This window comes from Pinus tabuliformis, chromosome 8 (assembly GCF_031772625.1).
Source record: "Pinus tabuliformis cultivar Carrire ecotype Pingquan chromosome 8, CPIR1, whole genome shotgun sequence".
Classification (NCBI taxonomy): domain Eukaryota; kingdom Viridiplantae; phylum Streptophyta; class Pinopsida; order Pinales; family Pinaceae; genus Pinus; species Pinus tabuliformis.
This window is the reverse complement of record NC_142294.1, coordinates 387,756,339-387,775,368: the sequence shown is the minus strand read 5'-3', so window position 1 is coordinate 387,775,368 and position 19,030 is coordinate 387,756,339.

Genomic DNA, 19,030 nt, shown 5'->3' with positions numbered 1-19,030 from the left:
ACATAGGTGTACCTGGGCAGATGAGGAGGTGTAGATCACATCATGGTGGGTGTACTAGAAAAGTGGCGAATGCATGGGCACATATGGGATGGCCTATGGTACATGGTGGCATGGCACTAAGCGTTGATAGCCAGTGGTGCATGAAGTTGTGCTACGGAGTTTAGGGCTATGTAGTGGAGTGTTGGGGTGTGTATTTGTGTGCAACAGAGCATGATGATGCACAACAATTTATTGAGGTGTTTTCACCAGAGAGATCTCCTGATAAGGGCATCAGGAAATCCATTGGGTTTGGCACACTCAAATTTGGAGAGCGAGTTGATCATAAGGTCGGCCATGAGCTTCACTTTATTACTCACCAGCATTACACACTGATGTTAGGGACTTTGATACCGTTCCTTGATGCTCTCATTGCGAGCAACAGAACCCAAGAGGTTCATCTGAGACAGTTGGACGAGGCACGGTGCATCAGGAGACAGGATTTCTAGATGTAGCATATGGGCAAGGCGCGAGTTAGTGCATGCAGGCTTGTGGGTAGTCCAATCTTCTATAGAGGTAACACTTGCACTGCACTTGAGCCCACACTAAGGGAGAGGCATGACCTCCTTTGGGTGAGACATTCTGCGGTGTCTCAAGAGCATCCACAACAATTTTTGGACCTTATATGCTGACATATGTTTAGACTCCATGTAGTGTTTGCGAGCACTTTCAGGAGGCGGGATGATAGATCCCACTACATGGTATGGTTGGCATAAGGAAGGTTCATATGCACTGGATTGGTTCGTGATGTAAGGAGGCCATTTATCGATTGCATGTAGGGGCTTGAGATGTGGTACGGGTTGGTGCCAGCAGCTGTCAAAACTATGCCGCAACCATTCTAGCTATGGGATCTAGGGATCTGTCTGGTTAAGTGGACACTTTGTTTCATGATGAGCAGGAGAAGGATAGAGGATGACCCAACTCCCACTTGATTTGACATGTGAGGGAGCGTTGAGGCCTTTGTCACATGGCAAGACTGGTTTTCCTTGTTGCTGCAACAAATCATAATGAGTGTTGGATGGGTAGGTCGTGACATCATGGGGATTCTTGGGCCAAATGCATTGGGACTCCATAGATATTTTTCCATTAGGTCCCAAGAGAGGGGAATGCATCTTGCATATGATAGGCAAACTGTCATGATCAGAGTGGCGCAATGACATCATGGTGGCACCCTTTTAGACTAGCTTGGGATTTTGGCCTAGCAAGGCTTAAAAGTTCAACTACCCGTGGAGGTGAGTGGGTTTCTATAGGGAAAGGTCATCCATATCTTCCATTGGGTTTTAGTGGCTTATTGGTGGTGTGACGGACTTCACCGGTGTGGCAGGGTGATAAAAAAGAAGAGATCAGGGGAAGCGCAGGTAGGCGAGGATTCCATCCCATAAGGATTGGATTGCGTCTTCAGGGTCTACTCCTGAAGTGCAAGAGAGAGACTATTCGGTAGATCAGTTTCACGAGGAGATGATCAAGATTTTATACCACCTTGATGCTCTACATAGTGGCAGTATGCACGGGATATCTGATACCTATGCTGAGTTGGACATCAAGTGGAGCAAGGGATGCCTCATGCTGATCTAGATGGCTTGGGATCCTGAAAGGACAAGTCAGAGATTAGGGATGGCTGAGTGGTACATTTGGAACCCTGGTATTGTGTGCAGAGATTGTTGGGATCAGTCGATCGATAGGGTGCTTGTTCAGGCATTGCTTGAGGACAAGCAATTTTTGATGGGGAGGATTGTAATGTCCCCAATTAAATTAATTTTGGTAAGATGAATTTCTATTTTTGCAATTGGGAATTGGGAAATATTTTGGCATGTAAACTTAGTAAAAATGGGTGGACGGAGTCCCCACTTAATTTTTGGGGAGTTGGAGGCCACCAACATTAGATAAAATGAAAGATTAAATTCATAGTGGAATATGGGGCCCACATAAAGTACACACTTGGGGAAGAAAGAATTTGAATTCCTTGAGGAAAATTGAATGGGTGGAGGGACCCACTAGGAATGCATGGCCAACGATTTTAAAGGGAAGGAATGAGGGAGAAATAGGGTTCTTTTGTCTATTTGAAAATTGAATTTACCTTAGATGTTCAGCTGAGCCAATATTGTGTTGTTTAACACAAGAGCTTCCCAAGGAGAGAAGCTCAACCTTTCTTCGGTGGACTTTGAGTGCCACGCTAGGAAGGCTTTCATTCATCACTAACACTAGAAGAGGCATCAACTATAGGTCCCACACATTTCTGGAGTAGAGTACGCAATCTAGGAGCCACCACTGCACAGTGGGGGGATTCACTAGTTTTTTGTGGAGATGGGTTGTTGGGGAATTCACCGAAGAAGATACAAGAGTGTTCTTTGATCATTTTCATGAGTGTGGAGGGAAACTACAGCCAAGAGGACCAACCTACACACATCTCACTTTATCATACATAGGATTACATCATCTCCTCCATGACTATGCAGTCATTAGAGTGAGACTCTTTTGGGGCAGCATCATCCAGGGGAGTTTGGAGCTAGGGTGTTGGGAAATCATTAGGAGGGCAATTTGAGGAGGATTGCTAGAGTTTGGAGAGAAGAGATTGGCAGGAGTAGCCATGGTCATTGAATTCAAATTTGGTGGAGGGCCAAGCTATGAAGGGTCAAATTTTGAAAGTTGGAACGAAGGGAAACCCCTTCTAGGTTTTTTTGTGTTTTGGGCAAGGAGTACTCTCCTAATTTTATAGATTTTTTTGGGAACTCTAGAGTGGGAAAATCAAGGGGTGAAGTCATGAAGCAGTGTAGTTTTGGAGCATTGACACAGTTTTCTGGAGGTGCTGATTATTGCAGTCGTTTGGCTTTCTCGTACTCATCACCTGGTGCTTGTAGCTTGCCTTGTACAAGCCCAGGTGCAATTTATCCAACTAATTTGTACCACAACAGATATTATTAATAAAATTTGGCCAGTTTGGGGATTTCCATAAATTTTTGGTTTATTATGCATTTTTGAAATTTTTTGTGTTATTTATTTGTGCATGTCTTTGTTATCATTATAAAATTTCTACTAGGAATATTACACAAGGCTTAGCCATGATAGACATTTCGTCAAACACATCATGAACATGTAATCTATAGGTCATACCAACATATCTGAGCATAGGGACTTCATACTTATTTGAGATTTTTCAGTAAGGTTTGATGCCCTCTCATAATAGTTGCATTATCATCTATTAGGTCACACATTCATTATTCATTCATTTACTAATCAAAACATGATGAGAGACATAACTCAAGTATGTCATAAACTACGCTTATAACTATCATATAACCAACATAATAACAATGATAGAACAACCATTATAGCCACATAATAACAAACACATTTACACATAATACACAAGAGGAAAAGAGTTTTTATTAACATATGAAAAATGCAACCAAACCAGGGACTTCCACATACCACCCAACCATATATTGGTTGAAACAAATCTTTCTTTCAGCCAATCACCCTCGTGCCATATTCCAAGCATGAAAGAGGAACTTAAAACAAAACAACCCGGGCTTCCTTAGGCTTTACTGCAATCCACCAAGGGATTCCTAGGTCCAAGCCCTTATCTATACAACCATGATTTACCACAATTCCGCCAAGGGATTCCTAAGCCCAAACAAGAAACATACACTACCAGGCTTTACAACAATCCCACTATATATTGGTATAGGGATTGCTAGGATTATACAATCATGGATGCCTCTAGATCTCTCTACCTAAACCGTGAGGAATTTTTCTATCTCTTCCTCTAGGATTTACCATATATCCCACCATTCACCAGTCAAGGATTCCTAGGCCCAATGAGGCTACACCCTCTAGGATTTGCCATATATCCCACTAATCACCAGTTGAGGGTTCATTGGCCTAATGAGGGCATACATAATCCAACTTTATCGCAATCCCACCTTCCCCAATCTAGGGATTCTTAGGCCTTTTGTTTCTCCCCTAAGACCACCCCACTCAAATTCGAAACCATCTAGTAATCCAGCTCAACCAAGTAAGAGAAACCCCATCACACCATGGCTATCCAAAAATGGCAAGTCAAGGTTGAAAACCACTGTCACACGTGGAAAGACCCATGCCAATGGCAGAAAAAGAACTAAATACACACATGCATGTACCATGAATGCCAAAACTAGCAAGGAAATCATACATGCAACTCGAGACCTGCAAGTAATTCCATTGTAGCCACTGGATCCCACGCTTCCTTGTTTGGTCTTTCCTTCCCTTTGCTTTCTTTTTCTTTCCTTAGTTTTTCTTCCTCCAATGCTAGAGTGTTGCAAGAATGCTCTAAGTGTCCAAGAGTATGACAAAAGGTTGTGAACTAGTCCTCAGAAGCCCTTTTATAAATGAGGTCTTCATTTTCTTCAATTTCCATTATTTTTCCTTCATTTTCCCCCTCACATGCAACTTGTGACCTTTCACCTTCCTTTTCTCCTAATTTCCTTTGTTTTAATAAATAAAATTCCAATTAATACCTCTTGCTTGTTCAAAGTCTTTGGCATTGCCTTTTCCAATTTACCTTAGCCATAATTAACCAAATGAACACCCACTAGGATGTCTTGCCCAACATTCAGCTTGGAATAAGTGTCCCATGACCTTGGTTATTATTTTTTGTTTTATTAACTTTATTACATGGTTTTTAACCTGGGGTTGTTACATCCCCCTTGTTATAAAAGCGACCTCACAATTCAAGCAAAGGGCTTTTGGAGGCTTAAGCTTTAGACATCTAGTCTTGGCTTCTCTACTTGGCATAGGATAGAAAACTATTCGTTGGAAAAGCAAGAAGTGACTTAATATTCCACTATTATAACTAGTGTCTCATCATTGTAATTGTGTACTTGGATATTTCACCTTATAATTGAAGTTCGATGAGCCAACAAATTTTCATACATGTATTGTGAATATCTTAAGACTATTCTTTGGGTGTTTGTTATATGTCTCATTCACATGTACTAAGGAAATTGAACTATTTCGGTGGCCTCGGTACTTATCTTATTGAAGGTGTTTTGTATGTGGTTTAATTATTGTTGTGTCTAAGTGAACTATTTCGCTAGATAACTAACGAATATTTATTTTCTCATGTGTCTCTCTTAAGCTAGTACTATTACTTCCTTTTAAAGGTTCACTTTTTGTCTCCCTCTCGTGAAGGTCTCCTTTTACACATTGCAATCGATGTTTCAAAAATGTCAACTTAATTGTTCATTCAAGGTTTATGTATATAGTATCTTATGTTATCCTTTGAAACCAAGACCAACCTTACAGTTACGGTGGCTGGGCTGATACTCCAGATGGGGCTCCTACTCAAAATGGTGTGAGGTCTAATTAGGACTTCACATCTGGGAGACCTCCTGTATGTTGGCAGTATCTAGCACCGTCAACATTCTGGCACTAGAAGGAGGATCATATGATAAGTTGTGCCCTTTGAGTCTGTGTTGAATCTCTTATCTTTAATGGAAAATCCTCAAATCACACTCCTAGGTTGTTTCTCTAATTTACCTAGTGGTCAACTTTTAACCCCCGATCAGCCTCTTTATGACTTGTCTCAATTGAAGTTTGATGGTGGGGATGGAACATCCATAGCCGAGCACATTTTTTATTTTCTTAAATTTTGTGAATATTATGAAATTGATGATGAAAATATTGCTTGTGTGATTTTCTTCCTTGCCCTTGAAGGTCATGTTAATCAATGCTGGCATACCTTACCATCTACCTATATTCATTCTTCTGATCATTTCCTCAAGGAGCTTCATCAAACTTTTGGTAGGTATGACTACCAAGATGTTTTATAAAGAATGAATCAACTTAGAATGGATCCTAATGAATCAATTGAGGATTTTTCTAATAGATTCCTTCAGTTATGTTGTGAGTTTCCAGGGGGGATTTGGATTGATTTTCCTTAAAGTGAAGTTTGAAAGTTTGGTTTGAATCTCTTTACATGGTGAATCTAAACCCCTTGATGTTTATGTTCCCCCAACTTTTGTAAATTTTGAGACACCTCTAATTCTAGAGGAGGAACCTACTATTCCTTTTGTTCCTTGTCCTCCTCCTTTTCTAGTACCAATTTGGGTGCCTCCTTGTGATAATGTCGAAGTTGGGAAATCTGTAAATCAAATTCCTAATCCACCTCCTCATTCTTCTTCTGCTTTCCATGTTTCAGATCCAAAGAGGAAACCTTGTAATGGTTCATGAAACCCAAGGTGAAGGTTAACCCCTTGACTTCTCAATATGGTATTGTTGGGCATGGAATCCCACCATAGCAAGTTTTGGTCAAAGATGGTGTAGAACTCCGCGAATTGCGGGCGCGGAGCACGAAGTGTACCATTGAGTCATAGGGTTGTCTGCCCTAAGAATTGTATTATAAATTAGTGTAAAGTCTGCCTACCCATGGTCCACAGACCATGGGATTGTATAAATAGAGCGAGACTCTAAGTTGTAAAGTCAGTCAAGAATAGAAAGAATAGTGACGGAATGGTTCGAGCTTAAAGTATAATTCTAAGTGTCTTGGGTTGTAGCAGTAGGAAGAGGCTCTGCAGCTGAGTACGCAGAGGCCTAGTAGAGTCTGCAGCTGAGTGCACAGACCCCTATAGCTGAGTGCGTAGGGCGGAGTTGAGGCTGTAATCGGGACAAAAAGCTAATAAAGAGAAGTTGATTCCTAATTCTGTGTAATTGTTGTGCTTATCTTCTTTATGTTTATGTTCATTTATGTATCACACGCATTGATATAAAGGTTGAATGTGTTGTAATAACCATAAATCTTACACACATAAGCTAAGTAATCAGTTAATAAGCAAGGAACTTGGGTATTATACTGGTCGTGCCCTGAGTAGGGCTACGCAGAAGCTGCACCGCACATCGCGAAGGGATCGTAAGTGCACGTAGTGATAGGTCAGAATGTGGACCTCCAGAAGCCCATTAGACAACCCAAGGGTGTAGAAACTTGGTTATAGCACCGTCCCATACTACTTCGGGTGAGACCTTAGTCCGTGCTCCGCGAACTGTTGCCGAAAGGGCCAGTAGTATCGGGATTTGCTTGGCTAAATGTTCTCTGAACCTAGGTCAGGCCCCACTAAGCCAACAAATGGTTCCGTTGCCGGGACCAGGATCTACATAAAGGATGTCTGATGTCATGCCATTGGAACCCTACAAAGAAAGAAATTGAAGAGTGGTTGGACAAGAAGATTCACGAGTTCGCGGCGCATGAAAACAGAAACCCTCGAGTATCTAAGGAGAAGTGGTTGGATCGCTACTTGTACACTGAAATCCACGAAATATTATTTGCATCTTTTCCATCTGAGCTGTATGAGTGGATCACAAAATTCGCAAACAACCAAGGAAGGTGTAGACTCGACAAATCAATAGTGTGGACTCCAGAACTAGTGCGCATATTAGAAACCTCATAAGAGAAGATAGCGCAAGCTGTGGACCACTGGCTTGACCAAATAATAGGAGGAATTATCATTGAGTTCGCAGTAGACACGACCGTCATCTGCAGCGAGGCAGAGTGACGTTTTCTGAAGGGACCGCGAGGTAAGTATGTTAAATCTTTGAACACTTGGATTAAGATGCTATTGTGTGAAAAGCGAGTTATGTGAATAAATTAATGTTTGGGACTACGCAGAGTGGAAGGATCTACAAAAGCGGAAGTAGTGAAGAGTTAGAAAAAAATCCCTTAATTTCACCCTCATGGGAGAGCAAGGACGAGCTCGCGAAGGTTTCTCTGAGAAGCACAGTCAGTTTGATAAGACAACAAATTCCACATTTACCACCTCCACCCACACTGCCACCCGCTTCACCCCCCTCACCTCCATCTCCACCCACTCCACCTCTGCCACCTCCACAGTTCAATATGGTGAGCGCGATCAAACTACCAATATTCAGAGGAGTAGGGAATGAAGATATGAACCAATTTTGGTTCGTAGTAAGAGCAGTGTGGGAAGCACAGGGTGTCATCGATGATAATATCAAAAAGGCTACACCGGTGAGCGCGCTGCAGGATCGCACATTAACGTGGTATATCAAGCATTCTAATGACCACCCGAACGCAAGAATTACAGAGATCCAGAATGCGTTAAAGAGGGAATTTAGCAGGCCAAAATCAGGGACGCAGTTAATCATCTGGTTTAAAGAGATCGTGATGCTCCTGGGCGAGACCCCCTGGGATTTGGACCAAAGGCTGAAGAGTATGATCCGCGAACCCAATATGACGTTAACGGATGCGCAACATCGCGCATGGTTTGTGGCCTTGCTTACACCACACTTAAGGACGGCGTTGTCACAGCAAAAGCTTTCTACCCAGGCCGAAGTGTTGGAGATGGAAATGAGGTTGCATGAGACCCCTATACAAGACCCTAGATTGGGAGTCCAACAGATCCACCCACAGCTACAAAATCTGTGTCTAGAAATGTAGAGTTTGAAATAAGATAGGGCACCTCAGATAGAGGCACGTGAGGAAGTATGGTGCATAAAAATGCAAAGGATAGGGCCTCGACAAAGATCACTATTCGGTATTCGCGAACTACTTGGCAGGAGGAGGGCCAATGCCATTAAGAATGGAGGCACATGCAAGGCCGAGCACAGCATTTGCATTATGGTGCATGATTTTCCAGATAGGAGGAAAACATAGCACGAATAATTGTCACATGTTGCAGAAGTATACGCAGACGTCCCAATAGTTGTTTTGTAATTTCTGTAGGTCGGTAGGCCATGACGAACGCACCTACCAAAGCTATCAACTAATTATGGATTAGACTCCTGCCTATAGGGTGCAGGCCGAAACACGAGCCCTCGACCCAAATGCAGGGATAGCAAACGCTGGGTTTCAGGGGCGCGGCCGGGGTCGAGTTGGAATGGGACCTGTTAGCGCTTGAGATTTCACCCTAGGCTGAGGAAGGTAAACCTTCAAGGCTACATCAAACCATTTCACCTCGTAGCTAGCCCTACGAGGTATGAGAAGGCTCTCTCGGGTCAGATTCGGTAGATCTTTCAATATGATTAAGCTGACCAATGAAGAATAAAGATTTTAGGCTAGTAAATTGATAGGGGGTTGGATTTAATGATTTTTGGGGTTTTTTAATGGAATGACGGGGCTTTTCTGGGCTGCATGGGCAAAATCACAGCTTCAAACAGAGAAATATAATGACTACACAGGTTATCAACTGAGGCAAGGTAGGCATGAAATTTAACACCAAATCTGGTTTCAAATGGGATGGCAAGACTGGTGAGGAGATAAGGAGGGCAAATAATACTTCGAATCCTCCTTAAACAGAAGAAAACATTGAATTGAACAAACTTATAGGAGGAGCATATAATACTATGAATTCCTACCTAATCACTTCATTTGCTCAAATAGATATGATCATGAGGTGAATGAAACAAAACAGTTTACATATGAGACAAAGGGAAAAACTTATGCTAAATCAACATACCACATGAATCTCAGCAAACAGAGCTGTGAAATTCCATTCAATTCTCTGTCATAAAACTGTACAATAAAAAGCTCTCTGCTTCTCCAGCAGCTCCCAGCGCTCAGAAAAACTCCCTCCCTCTCTCTTTTTTACAAATAAATTTTTTAATACAATAAATACCTCTGCTGCCCAAAACAGGGGCGCAGTTTTACTCACATTACCAAAAATGAAACAAAAACCAGCTGGGGGAAAACCAATCGACCCCAAGATGAGGGATCTGTTTTATTATTATTTAATAAATAAAACTAAAAAAAACCAAAAACAATAACCACTAAGCGCTGCTGAAGATGGAATAACACATCCTTTTCACAAGTGCGTTCACAGGTGTCGATCTGAAGATATGGGCAATCTAATGGTGCGCAACTGCTTCCCAAATCTTGCCATCTTACAATGCGTTGGCCATTTTACCGAAATTAAGGAAAGACTTTGCTAATCTGAAGTAAATCCACCGCATATATTGAATTGAATGCCGGAGTATTCAATTGCCAGAACACCGAATCTTTCATGATGGGCATATCTTTTGAGCGTGGTGCAATACTGATTATGAATCTACGCCTACATTTGCGTCGTTTGTTGAATGAGAAACGGCAAAGACTGCTCTTCCAGATATCCCCAGCCCCTTTTGTCTCTGTCACTTGAATGTTTCTGTTCTTTCTTTTTAGATCTATATGTCTCCAGAATATTGAGAATAATCCTTAAACAACTATAATGCCGTTTCGGTTGCAAAATACTCCTCTCCACAGGAACATCAACATCAAATCTGAGTAGCAGATGGCTAACATTTGGTGCAGGTCGGCTTAGATTGTTAATAAGAAGCTGTAAAATTAAGAAGCCACTGTCCTCATTTGGATTTTCTGGTGCTTGGAAATCTTGGGCCCGTGCTTCTAGGCAAGATGCATAGTCTTCTATTAGGTTCCCTGCAGCATCTGCCTCCATAATAATTGATACAAGTTGAACCATACGGCCACACATGAATCTCTTCACTGTCATCCAACTGCAATGGAGCTGTAACACCATAAAGATAACCAAAATATATACCTGCATTTTGCAACACCCTCTGTAGCGTGCCCGAGTCCTCCTGGCTCATAAGTTTGTGCCTCCGCTCAATGTTTGAGAGAAATGATCCACTAATAAGTTGAGATCCAATAAGTAAGAACAGAAATCCCGCTAATAAACTGTTGGTGTTATTAAGAGGAACGAAGCTGGAACGAAGATGAACAGAGAATAGCCATACAGACACCATATTTCCACTAAGCTCAAAGATATGCCCAAGTACATGAAGTAGGAAGTAACATCCAAGCGGTACCAGACATATATACGCATAGAATATGGCTGCAGCCCAGTTCACATAGTTGATATCATAAACCCACTTAATAACAGTGCTACTTGGTTCAAAAGATAAATAGGCCGCAAAATTTCCAAGAACTGTTGCCCAAAAGACGAGAGTTGTGGAAATCCAGATAGGTCCATACATATCAGGATTATTAGCAATCGTTTTAATGAAGTCTCCTTTGTGTGGATACAGTGAACCAATAATTCTTTCAACCACAACGTATGTGTCCACATTGAAGTAAGGCCTGTATGTCTCAATCCAAAACACGAGCGAACACGAAACAATTGAAGTTTGATGCGTTTTGGAGGCTTTCTGGACGAGTGGTCGCGCCCCCTTGGAATGGTCGCGCGCGAGCAATTTAACACAGGATTTTGGCGCTGGAGTGGTCGCGCCCCTCCCAGGTGGTCGCGCACTCTCCAAAAGACTGAAACTGCTGCAAATTTGCTAAAATCGCCTTTCAATCTCTCTTACCCGTATTCTCTTTATGGCCATGACAGATACCATTGTAGTGATACTTCTTATGATAGGCATCACTGTAGTTTTACCAAGACTTATTCTCCGTGATACACTGTAACAATACTGAAATGTATTCATAGTACCGAAGCTTATACTACTGTGATAGAACTGAGTCCTATTCACTGCACTAGTATCATTGAAATATCACTGAGTTGAGATTACTGTGGTCATGTGATTTATTAAATTGAGGTCACTGTAATAGCGCTGAACCAAGGTAACACCGAGACTGTATTGACATGGTGACTGAGTCTTCTGGAGACCCTTTTTCTTCTGCTTGTGGTAGTACCGAGATCCTTCTACTGTGCCTAATCCGAGCTCCTGAAGCATCCTCTCTGAGATTACACTGAACCTCTCACTGAGGTGTCACCGAAATTGTCTTGAGCAAACCTTCACATTATATTTGTACCAAAATCTGCAACAATAATACTCTTATCCAGAACACAACAAGCAAACATTGTACGAGCAACCAACATTGATGCTCGTCTAGCCCACTTTCTGCATACATACACCATCTGGACAAGTTCCTTAAATCTGGCACATCCAACTGGAACCCAATAACATTCTTGGACTTTATCCCCACCATCAGATTTTCTTACAATTGGACTTTCTCTGGTGTCTGTCATGACCTCTTGAAGGGCTGGCTCTTCAACATGTAACAAATCCGGAAACTGATCACATTAATCTGTTGAAACAACAGCAACCTTCTTGTGCTGCAAATAACCTTCACTTGTATTGATTTCAGGGCAATCATTTGGATGAGACATTTGTTTAACCTTGGTTATATTTTGACCATGTTTTTCAGGTGTTAATGGGTTTCTATAACTGGATCTGCCCCTGCATTTCCTCTTACGTCCAGAAACAAATTCAAATACACAGATAAGCCCATCTGTCCAGAGCTCAGAGCTTGTTACCATATTTCTTATTAAGAGATGCTTTCCCACTGTCTGTAGATGATCTTTTATAGCTCAAATAAGACTGTGCATTCCTTGGATTATCCATGATATACTTTTATGTATGAAAGACAGTTAAATGTATTCATCCATTCAAAGGCCCGATGAAAGGAATCATAGGTTGCTCCATCTTTAGAAGAAATCAACAAAACTCCTGCGCCATTACCCTTTCTAGAGTATGCTCCATCAAAGTACAACTTCCAGATGGAGTTGTGGATTGCTTCTGCTTTCTGCACAACTTCTTTGGTAATGGTTTTTACAAACCTTGATTCCCTGTATAATGTTCGCTCTTCTCCACCAAAGACTGGAATGGTTGTGTTTTGAAGAGGTTAGAGAATAAATTACACAAATTTAAACAACTCATTAATGATTTCTTCTTCAAAACAGGGTTTTGAAGAAGAATCTATCTCTGACATGAGACGGAGTCTAACATTGGCTCCATTTGGGATGGCAGCTGCAGCTTCCTGGAGGTGCCAAGAACCGCAGAACTTTGGGAGAGCAGACAGTGCCTCCACCATTGGGCAATGGAGTCATCATCAACAAATCAACACTTGACTTATTTTCAAACTGAAACTGAACTCAAACAAACTAAAAGCCAACTGAAACAAGATGCTGCCCTTATGGCTGCTTATTTATGTACATAACCTATTCTAATCTGCTGTACAAACAATAGATCAGGTAATGCTAAAATGCCATATTAACCATTCAATTAAACCTGACAATGAAGCCGCCTGAGAATGCTGCCACGAAGTCACAGATGCAGTTGTTGGCAGCCCTTCATGCTCATAATGACCCTGGTCACGGAAAAGACAGCCTGATCTGTCAATCAAACTGAAAAATGTGTCCATGTATGCCGCAATAGGATCACGGACACCGGACTCTGTTGGCTGCCCCAACTCTGCAACACATGCTTCCAGCTGCACATTGTCAATGTATACCTCTATAGGCAAATCTGTTATTGCTTGTTGTGAAGGAAGGATTTCCAAGAACTTTTTAGGGTCTTGGAAATCATAAGACTGAATTTGCTCATCGAGATACTGAATCTCATTTTCAACTCTTTCAACAACTAACTCATAAAATCTAGTTTTGCCTTCAAGATGAAGCTTCGGAGATTTCAAACATTGAAGGAAAATACTGAAAAATTCTTCATTAATTTCAATATCCGCTAACAACTTTCTAACGCCATCTAGAGCTTCACAAAGTGCAGGGTCTGCCACATACCCTACCATTGCATGAACATATCAACAGGCACTGGAATGTCTGGATCGAGTTTGGAGTCGCCAGGTGAATGATTCAGCCTGCATATGTATCTGACTGCTGTCCACCATCAGCATCAGATCTGAAATTGATACATGTACTGGGGTAAAATGCAATCGAAGTGGTCGTATTCACAAGCTCACGGAGATTGACTGAAGCAGCGTTTATCTACTAACGCTGATGTAAAACAAGAGCGTTTTCGAAGGCTTCTGGCGTAACTTCAGGCTCCGTCTAAGACTTGCGAAACACACACATCAACACACAAACAAGTTTGTTCTTCCCCAGTATGGTCGCCACTATGTTAGCGCTTGAGATTTCACCCTAGGCTGAGGAAGGTAAACCTTCAAGGCTACATCAAACCATTTTACCTCGTAGGGCTAGCTACGAGGTGAAATGGTTTGATGTAGCCTTGAAGGTTTACCTTCCTCAGCCTAGGGTGAAATCTCAAGCGCTAACAGGACCAAGAAGGGGTCATGGTCAAATAATTTGCTACCATTTTGGAGGGCCAGGGCATTATGCCTGCGATTGTACGAACCTGACTAGGATATCATGTTGGTACTATAGTTAGTTTGATCATGAGGCAGAAGATTTCCCTTTGCTGATAGCAAAGATGCGCAAAAAGGGGGTACTCCAGCCCCCTCCAACCTAGAATTTACAAATGATGAGGTCTGAACTGCGCGAGGAAGACCCAAATGTAAACATGATGCTCAAAAGCAGTATGACAATGGGAGATGATAAAGGGAAGCAGCCAAAAGAAAGCACGTGGGTTCGCAAGGCTCCTACAAAGGAACCCAAGTTTGATTTAGAATGTGCGAAGGAGACATTCATGGAAGCTAAGAAGAGTTTCATGGAGGCCTCCACTTCAGATACCAAGGATCAACTAGAACCAGGGATGGATCCTTCCATGCTCACTACCTTTTTGGAGACATGCATGAAACTATTGCACGATAGTAAGGCAGTTAAAGGGCTACAGGAACTTATCACTAGGTGCATGGGGTCAGGAGAACCATGCGTGGTTTAAAAACTAGGAAAGCATGCGTTGCGCATAGGAAGGGAGATGAGTTTGACTATGCAAATAGGCGAGTATGAAATGAATCACATAATCCTAGATCTGGGTTCGGACGCAAATGTAATACTGAAGCAAACATGGGAATGCATGGGCAGACCCACATTACAGTGGTCGCCTATTTAGTTATGAAGGGCGAACCAACAGAAGATTTTTCCCATGGGTAGATTGCAAGGGGTAACAGTAGATATTGAGGGTGCAAACACGCAGGCGGATTTTGAAGTGATAGAGATTGTCGATGACATCAATCCCTGTCCTGCTCTACTAGGAATAGACTAGGTGACCGATATGAATGGAGTCATAAATCTAAAGAAGCACAAAATGACCTTTGAGAAAAAGTCACTACGCATAGTAGTACCATTGGACCCAGCCGAAGGAACGCGATACACTAAAACGATGCGCGATGACGATAGTGATGATGATCTCGACTGTATCTATAAGATCACTGCACAAGGAGAGGATTGGAAGAATTAGATTGCGAATGGGAGGATTTCGTGGGAGTGCGAAAGCTCCTGCACTTCGGATTCAGACGAAGAGATAGAGCGATGGCAGAATTGACTGCCTGAAGTAACAGCACTAAATTGCAACATGATGATCAAATCATTGTGTTGCATGCAAAAAGAGGCAAGGGAGCTGCTAACATATGATGGATTGTCAACGGTGGATGAATTCCTGAGAAAAATCGAAAATGCAGTACTAGAGAAGTAGCGGTTCGATGCGTTGAAGTGAGCACTACGCGCAACACCTGCACGATGGTGGGGTACGCATCAAGGAACTTTTGAAGACTGGCGCGGATGAAAAAGGATGATGTGCCTGCAATTTGGAAAACCCCAAGTGCAACTAGTAGATAAATATGACGAATGAAATGATCCACGCACGCACCTCGTGAAATGGACCAAGGCCTATGGGGAAGAGCCACAGCCTGAATGGGTGCACCTATTCTACCACACCCTGGATGTCATACCCATGAATTGGTATATAGAGACAGAGCTCCACCATGGTATGGGTGAATGGGATGTGTTGCGTGAGGGATTCTTGTTAACGTTCACATTTGAAGATCGTTGGTCAGATATTATGGATGATGCGCTACAAGCAGTGAAAGCCGCTATCTTTAGAATACCACAGGAGCCAATGGAAGTATTTCAGCCAGAATGGGTGATGCAGTTAAGTAGTGCACTAGAGTGTTATAATGTGAATGTTGAGGAAGATGATGAGGACCCACGGAACATTAACATTTCAAAAACAGAAGGCTCTCGCGAAGTTCGCGGACCATCACTTGAAGACCTTGACATCACTGTGCCACTAAAGACAAAGCAGGTCAACATTGGAATGGAGGAAAAACCAAAATACGTAACGCTTAGAGATTATTGGGATGACACCATGGTCGATAAGGTCATTGAGTTACTTAGCGAATACCAAGACTTGTTCCTGACCAAAATTATAGACTTAAAAGGGATCGTGGGCGATTTAGGGACAATGAGGATCACCCTGAAACCCGACGCGAAGCCAGTTAAGTAGCGGCCTTACCGCTTGAATCCAAAGTATAAAGAAAAGGTCTGCAATGAATTAGACAAAATGCTCGCAGCTGGAATTATTGAACCAGTGGAAGAATCCAACTGGGTGAGTCCTATGGTGGTACAGGAGAAAAAACAGAAGGGTGAAATAAGAATATGCGTAGACCTCAGGAAGCTAAATGATGCTTGTGTACATGATCCATTCCCAACACCATTCACAGATGAAGTACTAGAGAATGTTGGCGGCCAGGAAGCATACTCGTTCACGAATGGGTTCTCAAGATACCATCAGATCAAGATTGCACCAGAAGATAGGAGCAAGATGACCTTCGCAATAGAATGGGGATGCTTTCAATACACCGTAATGTCATTTGGACTGAAGAATGCACCAGCTATATTTTCGCGCATCATGGTAGCCGCATTCAAAGAATACATCCACAAATTTTTGGAGGTCTATCTGGATGATTGGACTGTTTTTGGATTAGTTAAGCACCATGTAGCAAGCTTACGTTTGATGCTAGATACTTGCCGTCAACACCAGATTGCGCTGAACCTGAAGAAGTGCACATTTCTAGTTCCCTTTGGGAACCTACTGGGACATGTGGTCTGCAAACAAGGGCTGATGGTGGACCCTATGAAGATTGTTGTTATCCTCAATTTGGAAGCACTGCGAAGTGTTAAACAACTACGCGCTACCTTGGGACACACTAGATACTATAGGAAGTTCATCAAAAGTTATGCCCAAATAACTGTGCCAATGGAAAAGCTATTGAGAAAAGATGTTACATATTGCTGGAATGATGATTGCATGAAGATTTTGGATGTCCTAAAGGGGAAACTGGCCTCCATGCCAATCTTGGTCTTCCCAAAATGGGACGTGGAATTTCATGTACATGTTGATGTGTCGTGTATCGCGTTGGGAGTCATACTCACACAGGAGGGCGCAGAGGGTGTGGATCACCCGATCATTTTTGCAAGTTGAAGACTGTCCAAAGTAGAAAAGAACTACTCTACCACTGGACAAGAGGGGTTTGCAATGGTGTATGTGCTCCAAAAATACCGACACTATTTACTGGGAGGACATTTCAAGATGTATACCGACCATTCCACATTGAAATACCTGGTGAACAAGCCTGTGTTGGGGGGGGGGGGGGGGGGGGGGGGCGCATATGCACATGAATTTTACTATTTCAAGAATATGATTTTGAGGTCATAGTGAAGTCGGGACGGTTGAATGCAGGACCAGACCACTTGTCACGAATTGAGATGGGCGAGGAACCAACAAATTTGGATGAGGGACTACTTGATGCATAGCTCTTTGCAGTGTGCGTCGCGAACAGACACTTCGAAGATATAATCCATTTTCTAACAATAGGAACTGCGCCGAAGGAGTACTCAATCCAACATAAGAAGGAATTGATGATGCACGTGACAAACTTTTCTATCATCGCGGGGCACCTTTACAAGATGGGTAATGATGAGATATTGCGAAGATATGTACCTCAATTTGAACGAGGTCAGATCCTTGTGGAAGCACATGAGGGCGCTGCAGGAGGACACTATGCAGGATGTGCGACAGCACAAAAGATTCTTCACGTAGGGCTATGGTGGCCAACCCTGCACCAGGATTCAAAAGCATACTGTAAGGCCTGTGATATATGTCAAAGGACGGGGAAACCATCATGAAGGGATGAGATGCCACTAAATCCCCAAATGACACTGCAGCCATTTGAGAAGTGGGCAATCGACTTTGTGGGCCCAATCAAACCTCAGGGAAAGACAGGTGTGTGCTACATCATCACCACGACAAAGTACCTGACACAATGGCAGAAGCACAACCGGTCAAAGACTACACAACTGCTACGACTGCAAAGTTTTTGTTCGAAAACGTGTTGACACGATTTGGTTGTCTGAAAATCTTAATGAGCGATTGCGGGACACATTTCTTGAATGAAACCATCAATGCGCTCACAGAAGAGTTCCAGGTCTATCACCAGAAAAGTACACCGTACCACCCACAGGCCAATGGAATAGTAGAAGCATTCAATAAAATACTGGAGACTGCACTGACCAAAGTATGTAACATGCAACGGGATGACTGGGACCTACGCGTACCTACTGTGTTATGGGCGTACAAGACAACATGCAAGAAATTGACAGGACAGACACCATTCCAGTTGGTCTATTGTACGGAAGCAGTCATGCTAATGGAATACATTGTCCCTAGTCTACGAATAACAGCACTCACAAGCATGACAAACTGCAAAGCTCTGGAAGAAAGGCTCGTGCAATTAGAAGAGCTTGAGGAAGAACGATTTCTAGCCAGATTTCACTAGCAGGTAAAAAATAGCGTGAAAAAGCCTAGCACGATCGCCATATCAAGTTGCACACCTTCAAGGTAAATGACCTAGTGCTGCTGTATGATAGCAAGTTTGAAAAATTTCCAAGAAATTCAAAATGCACTGGCTGGGACCATATGTGGTAAAAGAGGTCACTGATGGAGGCGCGTTCTAGTAAGTCAAACTCAATGGAGAACCTTTCCCAGGCAAGGTCAATGGTAGCCGCTTGAAACCCTACACGGGTGGGCTAACTGTCTCACTAACCGGCTAAAGCATAGGCTTCGTGGCCCGAGGAGCCGGACAAGGGCACGGGACTATAAACACAAGCACTAGAAGCCGACACCAAAGAAGAGACATGAGTCAGACACGGATGATTCAAAAGCAAGAGTGGAGTAGATCTAGAAAACTGCAGACCACTGTGCCGCAGACCTCTAGGAAGTGTAGCAACGGTTGGAAGGGCTCCGTGCCAAGATCGCCGCACCAACAGAGTGACTTGGGACGAGTCACAATGATTGTGTTGGGGGCCTGTTGGGC